The sequence below is a fragment of the Pezoporus flaviventris genome, unplaced genomic scaffold (assembly GCF_033815535.1).
Source record: "Pezoporus flaviventris isolate CSIRO_AGI_PZ_B2104156 unplaced genomic scaffold, CSIRO_AGI_Pfla_v1 ptg000002l, whole genome shotgun sequence".
NCBI classification, from domain to species: Eukaryota; Metazoa; Chordata; class Aves; order Psittaciformes; family Psittacidae; genus Pezoporus; species Pezoporus flaviventris.
In genome coordinates this window covers 67,198,192-67,210,440 of record NW_026892550.1, presented here as the reverse complement: position 1 = coordinate 67,210,440, position 12,249 = coordinate 67,198,192, and the positions used below count along the sequence as shown (strand labels likewise).

The 12,249-nt window shown below is 36.5% G+C and overlaps 2 long non-coding RNA genes across 3 annotated transcripts; one reads left to right on the top strand and one right to left on the bottom strand.

Moving 5' to 3' along the window:
* The first annotated feature begins 1,315 nt into the window (after positions 1 to 1,315).
* Positions 1,316 to 9,060, top strand: LOC133275727 (uncharacterized). Of its 2 annotated transcripts, none has more exons than XR_009745670.1 (3): positions 1,316 to 1,644; positions 4,011 to 4,107; positions 9,036 to 9,060. It is a non-coding gene; the product is annotated as an uncharacterized LOC133275727 (long non-coding RNA). The 2 variants fall into 2 exon arrangements; XR_009745671.1 differs by lacking the exon at positions 9,036 to 9,060 and adding an exon at positions 5,118 to 5,524.
* On the bottom strand, positions 1,638 to 4,085 carry LOC133275724 (uncharacterized). Its single transcript, XR_009745669.1, has 3 exons — positions 3,942 to 4,085; positions 2,487 to 2,718; positions 1,638 to 1,873 (listed from the first exon to the last, which is right to left on the bottom strand). It is a non-coding gene; the product is annotated as an uncharacterized LOC133275724 (long non-coding RNA).
* Positions 9,061 to 12,249: the final 3,189 nt, after the last annotated feature.

Sequence of the window (12,249 nt, the reverse complement as noted above, 5' to 3'; positions counted from 1 at the left end):
TACATTTTGCACATAGACCTAATTCACTAAATTCCACCCATGTCCCAGTTCCTAAACATTTCGTAGGAGTTGTCCTTAGTGTTAAAGTTGTATAGCTCATCTTTCAGGAAAGAGGTTTTACTTCATTTGACTAAGAAGTAGAACATAGTGTCCCTTTGTGTATTGCCATATAAAGTATAACAAAAAACTGTTTCTAACCAAACAAGAAAACCAACTATGTTTATTAGCAAACTTTGTTACTATTTATATAAAAAGACAAAATAAATCTGATACCTTTACAGGGAAGGGGAATTTGTGAAAGCTAAAGCAAAAAGATTGGGTAACATGACCTTTTAATGAGCAGCAGCCGATATCCTCAAATTGAAAAGGAAGCAGAAAGATGAAAAGGGAAAGATGATACAGCCTAGTCACAGCCTACAGCTGGAATGACAATATCACTTTGTGAAATACTGTTAAAGGCAGAAAGAAAGACAACAAAGAGCAGCAGTTAAATATTTACCATCTGAACCTTGTAAAGGGCTCTGCCATACAACAGCTGTGATTGCCCTCATGTCTTGCTTCAGGAAGAGCTGGGTTCCTTGGAACCAGAGCATAATTCTGCTTTGTAAGGCTGCAGTGTTTAAGGGTCAAAAGAGTAGGAGAGGCACAGAACTGCATTTATTGGGATTGTTGAAAGATTAATGGGAACAAAAAAGACAGTCAGGTATGCCATAGGGCCAAAAAAAACATGGGCTGAACCTCTCCCTCCCCCCAGCTGTATATAACACAGAGACAGACCAAAGCACTTAGAAGAAAATTTTAACAGTTAAACTCGTCATGAGCCTGATTACAGAGACACTTGTCCAACGCTAATACGGAGGATCAGCCAACCATAACAATCCAGTAACCACCATCTTGTTGCAAACATTATTTTAATTAGGATTGCCAAGTGCTATTAAAAAATCCTGTAAGTAGCAACCTTCTATGGATTTTTTTACATTAGCAGATTTCATGTACAGTGTGGAGCTCCATTCCACAAGATGCTAAGCATCATATATTTGTATGAAGCCCAAAAGACTAGAAATACTCGTAAGTGAATGCTTAGATCTGTGAAAACCTAGTTGGTTTATTAGCTAGACAGGTAGATAGACATATAATGCATGTGAAGTATGTAAGATGGGCATAGCCATCTTGATACAAAATTAATAACTGAAAATCCCATGTCTTTCTTGCCAGACTTATCAAGATATCCACTGTTTGTTGATACCCAGATATTCAAGAGTAACGTGTTGTGATCTCAAGATCTGCTTGCAGATATGCAAAAAATGAAAAAAACTTTTTAAAAAGTTTACCAGCTATGTGTCCATACTTAGATCCAATACTTGAATATTTTCCAAGTGTATCTGCCATACTCATATGTCAGTTACATGAACTGTTACAGTTAATACAGATTTCCACTCAGTTACTTCTGGGAACAACTAAACTGTTGGCGTTTTGTTGGATTTTTCTTTAGGCTGTATCAAGAAAGTGATGAGGTCTGGACCCTGGAAGACAATGCTCATTGTCACTCCAGCTGTGACTGTTCTCCTCTGTATGGAGTAGGGACATACTCTGGATACAAGCATCTCTAAGGCCAAGCAGGAGTGAGGTGGTAAGATTATTCAGGTGAATCTTTGGTAAAGAGCAAAGTTACAGTTTTCAGGTCTTTGGAAAATCTCATTAATATAAACTACCAAAAAACGCTAACACATCCTTCTTTACCATAACACATGTGCAAAGTGATGGACTAATGTTCAGAAGAAATTTTGACTTTAAAATTCTGGCTGGAGGGGCATTACTCTTGCAGTACATTTGTCAAAACACAAACTTTCATGCCAGCTTTCTGGTATATTTCCTGCAAATAAAATCCCAAATTGATTACAACATCGTTATGTTGATAGCAAAAATATATACGCTATTTCAAGAACTGGCTATAAAATTGATACTTAAAGAGACATTAAGAAAAATAAAGGGGCCAATTGTTATTAATTCATAATGCTATGAACATATTTAATGTATTGTGAAACTAACTTTGTCTCAGTTTTCATGTAATCCTATTATTTAAAACTAGATTATCAAGCTGAGCCTAAGTACAAGCTGGCACACAGCCTGATTTCGTAGAGTCATTAAGGAGTATTCTTCTTGTTATTATTTGAAGATAATAATCATTTTGTGTGCATATATGAGGCCAAAATAGTGTTAAAACGTTGTACTGAGAAGTTTTATTATATACTGAGTCAATAACTTTTCCTGGTTTTTCAAGAGTCACTGGAATATTGTAGTAAATGTGAAAGTATGAAGTGCAGACTATATATTATGGAAATTTTTTGTTTATAAAGCAGCACAACAATCTTCTTTAATGTAGTGAAAAATCAATTCCAGACGTTCTCAAAGCAGTTTGTACCACTGCCATATGGAATTGCATGATTGGATGAAAAACATAAACACAGAGATCTAATTTTCCTTACCAGGGTTTTCAGGTTTGTCATGGGTCTGGGGGATCTTTGCAGGTGATTTTTTTTTTTTCTTTTCTTCTGCAGTATCTCAGCCTTTACACTCACAAGTAGGGAGTAACAGAAGAAATGTTATGGTTTTATATGAATACCAGTATATTAAAATTCTGGATGAACACTGGTTAGAGTGTCAGGAGTCAACAAACACTGTTTTTCCTTATCTTTTATACTGATGTATTACATGATGCTTATAGAAAAAAAAACCAAACAAACAGAACAACAGGTGCTATATAAACACAGCATAAATAAGACCGGATGGGGACAAAGGGGAAGGAAAAAGAAAGGGGGATTGAAGGGGAAAGGGAAAAGAAAGGGGCTTGGTTCCCAGCAGAACATTTCCAGCTGGGAATATCGAGGTCAGGACAGGAATATAGCTGTATTTTTTCAGTCCTACATGCAAATGCCATGGCTGCTGTAAAGGTCTCAGCTGTTTATAATTAGTTGATTACACTTCCTTACCAAACATGCCACAAATATGCACCAAAACTTAGGATTTTTCTGCATCCTGAATATATTGCAGTATTCTGTAGACCACACTGGACAATAATCTGACAAAAGGTCACTTTGTTCCAATTTAAACCACCTCCTGAAAAGTGGTTGAATGAAATTGTGAGAAGGATGATAAGTAACTGACACAAAAACATTTTATTTACAGTTATGAGATCTGGAAATAGAAACAAAAATTAATCCAGTTTGTGACAAACCTAGGATTTTAACCTTCAGGAAGGACCTCCTTAGGGCCACATATAAATGCTATTACAATACTTTTGAAAGGAACAGATGGCATTTTTTTTTCAAGAGGGTGATCTGGATATGGATGAAGTGCAGTGTTATTAATGGTCCTAAAACCATTTGCAAATATTTTAGACACAGGTATTTGCATATCTCAAAGTTGGCAAATACCCTCCTTTGCAGGAAATTGAATTCTGGAAATATGCTTTCCTTTCTACTGGGCATAATGCTGTAATTAATGAATTGCTTGGTCAGTTCAACTGAATGTTGAGGTAATGTCAAATTGCTGAAAAGTCAGCTAATGCAGAAAAGGCATTGCACATTTCTACATTGCTCTTTAACATCTAGCATTGACACATTTTTGAGAGTTTCATTTATTACATAAATAATGGATGGTAAATTACAAAGCTGATAATGAAAAACCTTAAAAATATAGCACTGTGACCCTAACTTCGATATTTTTCATCCCTTTTTTAGGTAACTTTTATATAACTTTGATACACTATTTGGGATGGAAAATATCAATAACTGATATTTTTCATCCCAATTAGTATAAAGTTATTATCCAATAATTTTATACTGGATATTAATTGTAATGTTGGTACTATTTAAGGTGTCAGGCAATGATCAGCAATTAGTTTTAAGTATAATTGACATTAAGAATTGGACATACTTAACAACAAGTATTTGTTTTCCTTGTATTGAGAGTAGCTGTACACTGTCATTGTTCCATTCCTGATGTTCCAGGTGAGCAGTAGAGGAGCAGAGTCAGTCCCGGAAATGTCATTCAGAGAACTGTTAAAGGAGAAATACATACTTGAATTAAGCTTTTCATTTTCAAAAGGTATCTAATCTATTCATTTTCTTAAAAGACTGACTCCACCATACCATTTTTTGGGGGGGGTTTTGCTCATATGGAGGTCAAAACTGTCTAGATGAAGTTGCTTATAGGTATCTTTTCCTTCTCCCCTAACTTTAATACTTATTCTCTAAACCTCCTGGAAGACTGGTAGAAATCGATTAAGTGAATAACACTGGAACTTTCCTCCTCCTTTTCCACCTAATTAACTGTTTTTTTTTTCTGACTCTTAGCAACTTTAACTGTCACAGTATGTCAGTTACAGATCTTCCTCTCTGGCATTTTTTGCCTCTCCCCATTTTACTTTTAACATATAACTTATTTCTAGCAAAAAATCTCTGATTTTTATCTTCCTGTTACAGGCTATCACAGGAATCTGTCAGTGAGAAATCTGGTTGATGAGAACAGAAGGAGGAAAATCCCTGTAATTGTCTTGTGGTACACTTTAGCCATTTGATGGGCTAGAAGCTTTTTGTCTGTTGGCTGACTGCGTGGTTAGGCTCCCAAGACTGACAAGAGGCACTCCCCAAACCGTCTGCATTAAGAGAGGACCGTAGCTCTGAAGAGCTGTCCAAAACCAGAACTGGGATATTGAGACTTCAGGTTTTGGTTTTGTTTTTATTGCTAAGCTTTTTAACCAGTGACCTTTTGCCAGTGACATATAAAAGCTGCTAAATAAACAAGTACAGTGGGATATTTGAAAAGCTGTAGTAACTTCAACAGGGCTAGCATTGTTAAGCATTTGTTAAACTAGCTAAATGTTAAGCATTTGCTTTGGGGCACTGAATGAGGATTTCACTGTGCCTGGTTCCTAAAAGAGAAAATATGTACATACATATATATAGAAATAGCTATGCACTAATGACAATACAGTGCAGTGAATTCATCTTTTGTTCTGCTCTGAAGAGAAACACAACATCACAAGGCTACCTACAGAAGCTGGCAGTGATTTCAAACTGGCTTCAAACTGTATGGGCATTTTTTATCTTTCACAGGTGCAGCTGGTACTAAAACCTAAGAAATGACATAGCCCTGGCCACAGTTATGATGCTGCAGGACACCAGTAAGCATTTGTAGGTACCAGGTCCTTTGGTGTGGTAAACGTACAAAAGCCAAGCTGAATTTTTCTGTTAAGAGACTAATTTACACAGAAATAGCATCAAGTTGCAAGATTAACACAATGGGCTCACCCAGCAATGTATTTGTACCCATGGTCTTTTCTCTTTCTATGATTACCTGTAATCAAATTGCACATCACTTCTTTACTCTGACCTGGCTTCAGTTGCCACTCCTAAGTCATTGAACTCTCCAATACTACTGTCCTGAAGTCCTTGCACCCCTGGTATCCACTTTCAGCACTTTGAATGCCCTCTGTGCTAATGATGAGTTTTACATCATTGAAATGATAACTATTCATTGTACTTTAGTAATCCACAATTTTGTGGAAAACATAATCTGAAAATAAACCTTTTCTTTTACATACTTTTTTATTCAAATGCGTTGAGAACAGATTTTTATCCTTACCCTAATCAGGAAAACTCACCTGATATTTACCAAAACTGTCCCTGCACATTTATGTGACATTTCTCAGAAAAAAAGGACTACTAATTAGTAAAAGAATTTTCCTGACTTAAACTCATTAAACACTTGAAATCTAATTCAAATGCATTCAGCAAATACTGCAGTTTATAATATTTGAGGAAATAAAAGCACACAAAAATGAAAATAAAGCAGCAAGAAGCAAGGTTGAGGTCAGAGTGCCAATGCTAAATGTGGAAGCTTGTATTTAAGTACAAGAAAAAATACCAAGAGGCTTGACCAACTACAATTTTGAACAGTCATAAAAGCCTCTAAGTCTAAAGATTCTTATGCCTTTGTTTGTGATGTGGCCAGTAACACTGCAGATGTTTGCATAGAATTACAGCTGAATAGTTCTCCCTCCCTTTTAGTTGCCATCAGCTTCACAAGTTGGCTTTATGGTGTTGGTGCAGAAGTCTGAAAAACAGGGAAACACAAGATAGGAATCTATGCAAACTTGACAGAGTCTTACTGATGAAACATAGCAAATGAAGTATTTCCCGAAGATGCAGCTATTAGCATTTTACTTAGTAATGTTATTTAACCCTGACAGTTCTGGCTGGCTTCAGTAGCTTCATATGGCTTATTAACATGATTTTATGTCATGCTGTTATACTAAATGGTGATGCCATGGGATCAGCATTGATTTCTACCTCTCTCACTAGCTGGCCGTATGACGCCATCACATGAGGTTCCTGTCCAGACAGCCAAAGGCAGCCTGAGATGGCAGCAAATCCCTCCTGTGATATTTGGGCTCCCCTAGCAGAATCTTCTGACTGATTTCTCTGTCAACGTCAAGGACAGATGCACAAATTGATGAAGTGATAGAAAATTTCTGGAAGCTGCTTTTTGACTCTGTACAGAAGAATAACAAGGATGCATTATTTTTTTTTTTTTCCAGTCCTGACGCCTGTATCTGAACTTGAACTCGTTGCCACACTGTATTTATGTGAAGCAAATGTGGATTAAAGTATGGGCTTGGGTAACTCATAGGTACTGCTGAGAATAACTCATTTAATATTCTAAGAAGGATATTATGGAGTATCTAAGGCAATTCTGGGCTAATTTGTATGAGGAGGCAATTGTGTGGGTAAAGATAATCATGCAGTTGCTTTCACTTCCTCATCCGTCTTTCTGAACCATCCGATCTGGATACTTACAGAAACAGGAAATCTGGATTTGATTTACCATGGCAATATTTTCAAATAAACTATATTTTTAGGTATACTTGTATATCAGCGAGTAGCTCAGTAGTAATTATAAGAAGAGAATAAAGCAGCACTGTTCTACTCTAGTTGTTTCAACTCTTTCTTCCACAGTTCATTCTAGTAATCATTTTATTCTGTACATATAAGTCTTGTTTCCCAGACAATATGTAAACTGTCTCAACTCTAAAAGCAAAAGCCTGATGTATTTAAAAAATAATCAGTACTTTTCCTTTTCAAAGACAGTTTCAACAGCAGATTATTTTAAGGGAAATAACTGCCCGTTTTCCCTCTCCTCTTTCTGAGCGAATAGCTACACTGTTTCATCACTGTTTCACCTAGCTTTCAATTTTCACTTATATTCCATAACTTAGTAAAAACTATTTCACCAAAGAAATAAAATGAAAATAAAAAACAAATGAAAAATAAAATTCCTCCAATGCCAACTTCATTGCCAATCCTTTATATGAGTTTTATCTAACTGCTTTCTGCTGAGAATAAAACAAAACTTCAAGTGATGAGGTCAGTAACCTTATTTTGCCTGAAGCAATCAGATAAACACAACGCCAAAAGCAAGGTGGATATTCTGCAAATATAATAGGGAGAAGATGGAAGTCAGTCATTCAGGGCTGGAACTAGCTCAACCAGGGGCTTATTCAATTAGCTTTCAAATCCTTTAGAGTCTCTCCAGCTCTTGAAATATCAAAGTTTAGGCTAAATGCAACTATATAATTTTCTCCTGTCATTAATTTTTCAACCCAGTCTGTAATAGTCATTGTAATTAAATTTTCTGTGGGAAAAAATAAAAATAATCACAACTATCTCTCCAAAGACAATGAGGGTTGATTAAACATCAGGAATCAGAGTGAAACATCTGCATGTTACATATTCTCTTTAGCGATGAACTTCAAAGGACTATAGATGAAAGATGTGCCTACTAATATGTCTGTGAATGTGTGAAATATGTCTCTGTTTAAATCTATGAGAGGAGTTAGATGAAAGTTGTTTTCTATTTTTAGCATTGCTCTTCAAGTATTCCTTTTTTCCTATAACTTTATCCAAATCAAGTAGACCCAAAGAGGGGATAGTGAGCATATTTCATTAGCTTAAGAGAAAGGTAAAGAAAATAGCAAAAGGATATTCCTAATTCCTTATCATTCAGTGATGAGCAATTTCAAGCAAAGTATATGCATTCATAGTGCAATAGATAGAAGCCTAGATCCCATTTTTTAGTCTATAAACATATCACATACCTCCATTAGTGTCACCTACCTGACCCGTTATCAGGATCCAGGCCAGACTTAGCCATTTGGCTAATTTTTCTTTAGAGTCAATGAGGATGGAAGCTTCCAGCACCTCATACACCACATTCATTGCCTCATCGTAGACATTGGGATCCCTTTGAACATGAAGCATCCCAGATAACCATTTTATGCCAGGCACACGATTTTTAGAGGAGTCCTGAGCCTGTCACATTCAGACTGATACCACCAGGTAGCTACACACCTATAAAAACAGCTTCATAGGCAACTAAATACTCAACAAAAATAGAAATGAGTTTCTCAGTTATTTGAGTCATAATTCATCCTGGGTTTAGTGCACCAGTCATGATTTTGTATTCCCTTGTTATCAAAACTATACTAAAATCTCCAAAAATTGATCCCTTACCTGTGGTTTATCATGACTAGTAGGATTTCTTTGCTTACACTAGAGTTTTTTAATAGCTTTTGAAATGCTTATTTCTAGTAACTGAAGATCCTACTGGTGTGCTATGAATGCCTGTGCTAAATGGATTTGGAAGGGTGATGCTCAGACAGCTAGTTATCGAGGCCATACAATTCATTATTTGTCACTTTGGTCCTGTGATGAGAATGTGGAATTCAGCCCTTCTCCAGATAACTACCACTCTGGAATTCTAAAACACTAAATAAATAAAGCTAGAGATAGGTTGAATTTATCACTGTGGTTTTCATATTGTTTCATCTTATGTGGAGTGTTCTTTACAGTCAGTATCTTTATAGGTTTAGGCTATGATACAGTTCACTAATTAGGCGCTGATACCTCCTACTTGTTGGAAGGCACTTATGAAACACAATTTATGCCCTGTACTTGGTTTTTTCCCTCTAGAAGGTACCTGAAGCAACTCTAAATAATTAAGAGAAAATTAAGCCAGGTTTCAGATTGCTGGATTTATCAGACTGAATTTATCATTCTACTACTGATATATCAGTCTACAGCTCCCCTCTCCCCCCACACCCCCCCAAAAAAAAAGTCAAAACCAAACCAACCAACCAACCATCCAAACCCATAGTCACAGCACTGCAAACAGCAGTTTGTCCTCTGAAAGAAGGATCAGTAGCAGGAGCCCGTTAGGTCATCACCAATCTGTTTGCAGAGAGGTTTAGTGCTGGGAACTAACTTGAGCTGACACGACAACAGCTGTGGGTCCTAACAAGTGAATGGCATGCACAGACTGTCTCAAGCATGGACAAAAACACAAGCTTTATATATTCCTAATCAGATAGTGTGTGTAATTATGGTATATATGCTTGTAAGATTAAAGAAAACAGTAGCAGTACAGGCGCTTGGCCTAGGTATAGAATGAAAGCATTATTAAAAGAGAGTAAAGGAGGAAATTAAGCCTGTCTGTCATCATTTTTAAAATCTAAACATAATGCTTCAAACCAGAAAAACAGTTGTTTGAGCAGCATGCATTGTAGTCTGGTCACTGATTTACCAGTCCTTTACAAAATAATAATATTATCAGCTGAATGTTATTTTAATCTTTTACCCCCACCTTTTTTTTTCATAATTAAACTTGTCTGATACTTGTATTTCTGTGCTTTATATCAAGAATGATCATTGTGTATGTTGCTGATCTTGCCTCTGCCTCCTGTGCTGCTGAAACAGTAAATAAGTTACAAGAGGCAAAGGCAAGTAGTGAGAGGAGTCAGACAGGCATTGTTGCCACAGAAACTACGCCTTGCACTCCACAGGTTCAGTGAGTTTCATTTCATTTCTTACTGACGGAAAAAGTTGGAATTCCTCTCCTGAAAAATGAAAACCCCTAAGCAATTGGAAAGTAACAAAGAAGGAAACAACCTAGACACCTGCCCTGCCTTTTCATTAGACACAGGACTGTCTAATCCCATGGGTGCTGAGACTGATGGTGTGGGATGTTTCCATTTTCACTGTGTGAAGAAACCTTCTTTTTTTTTTCTGTTTCCTTTTTTTTGTTAAGTGTGTCATTAGGTAGCCTTTTTGCAGCTATAGTTTCAAAGCTGAACTCTTTTTCTAGTCCCAGTGATGTTGGAAAACAATCCTGATACCAAATCATTGCATCCACAAATATTTCTAGAACCCACCACACAGCCATCATGCCATGTAGTAACTTTGAAAACCTGTTTCATAATAATTCATTTAGTAAGAGCTTGAAGTAGCTCAAAGGAAATGTCAGGCAAAAGAGCACTTACTGCAACTGGAGGAAGACATGACAAACCAAAGCCATGGAAATTAAGAGTGCACTTGATGCTGGGGGCATAAGCAAAAGCAGAATTAAAAGTTTATATTGTGCTCTCTTTTGCAAAATGAGAATATCCAACTTCATACAGACTTGCACTGCTACTTAGGGAAGCAGACCTGTGATACAGAAGAGAAAAAAATGGAGTGAATAGGGTGGATGCAGAAGAAAAAGATTAAATAAGGAGAGAATGATTTATTTTTCACTGTGTCTCATATTCTAAATGAAACTCATTTCATCTTTGTACTCTGCAAGGCTTTGCAGAACTTCTGTGCTATAAAATCTCCTGTGCAATCATAAAACATTCGAGTTAAACACATACCAGAGAAAATAGCAAAGTTAGTTATTAAATGGTGCAAGGCCTAAACTCATTTTTCTTCTTATGGTGCAACTGTGCTTTCCACCTGTTGCTTCTTATGATGATGAATTTTACTGCTATCATTATGGACATCCTTTCAAGGGAGATGATTATTTTTAATGAAGAGGAAAAAAAACTTTCCTTGCTATCTAAAATGCTAAAAAAGTCAGGTAGTTTTAATAAGGGTCAAGTAACTCACAGTGCACTTATTTTAATCTTCCTGCAATAGCTAATGTTTATGGGACACACACACAACCCTTGTATGAATCTAAGTTGAAGTGTTGGTTCTTAAACCATGTTTTTAAGCAAAGATGACATTGTTCTGTGTTTTGTGATTTATTATTTTGCCAATAAAGATGGTAGAGAAGATCACATAACAATGGAGTGACTTCATTAGTCTTCTTGCTGGCAAAAACATAGATTAAAAAATTTAGATTTTGTGTGTGTGTGCGTGAGTGTGTGAGAGAGAGAGAAACCCAAACAAAACCATGAGTAGTCTTCACTGAGCTCCTAAAATGACAGCCTAACATTCAGATTAGTAAAAGGCAAGAAGCACTGATGATTTTTGGCATTCCCATTTTTCTGAACTGCCCCTGAGTGACCAGGTAGATTAGGCTCTAAACTAGAGGACCGAAACACAGCTCTGAGGGTGCTTCACTGTTGCATCTTAACTCCAAAGTGAGGCAAGATCTGCTCTTAAACCTGCTCTTTGTTATGCCTGGCATGGAAGGAACTGTGATGGCTGGGCCTGTCTGGAAGAGTCTTCAGCTGGATGCTTGGGAGATTAGGTACCATGGGGTGCATGACAGAGTACATTTCCTTCTCAGTTTAGCCAACTGGCTACAGGAGCCAAGAAAATAATCAATTTGAGTGTTTCTACGTGTAATAACTGCAAGCGTCTTTTTCTTTCCCTTACTCCTTACTAGGACTCTAAAAAGGAAGAAGGATTTGAGCTTTGTCACTTGGGGAAATAACAATGTACTACATTCTTTATACAGTTTTTAAAACAGTGTTTTGATTAATTTTACATTTCTCAGTCTACACAACTTTTAGGCTGTGTAGATGATGTTTTGTACAACTTGAAAAATAAGTGGCTCCTTTTGATTAGAGCATGTAAGAAACTCAGGGCTCCTATTGTAGTTCGCCTACTGTTCATTGCTGTTGATATTACCAGGTTATTAACTTTTAAAGCAAGGCTTCTCCAAAGTAGTAGGTTCAGAACTGGACTCATTAGACCTCCATCCACTGCTGGATTCAATGTACTTTCTAATGGATTTATAGTAATTTCACATCAAATACCAAAACCAGTAGTGGGAATAATTGTTAACAAAGCATGAAACAGTATAAATACCCACTTTAGCTGTTCCCCACTCTTCCTGAAATGTCAGACATACATTAGAGAAGGATATTAGGAAATGATAAATAAAAAGCATGAACAAATTGCCATAACAATATTAACCTCTTTT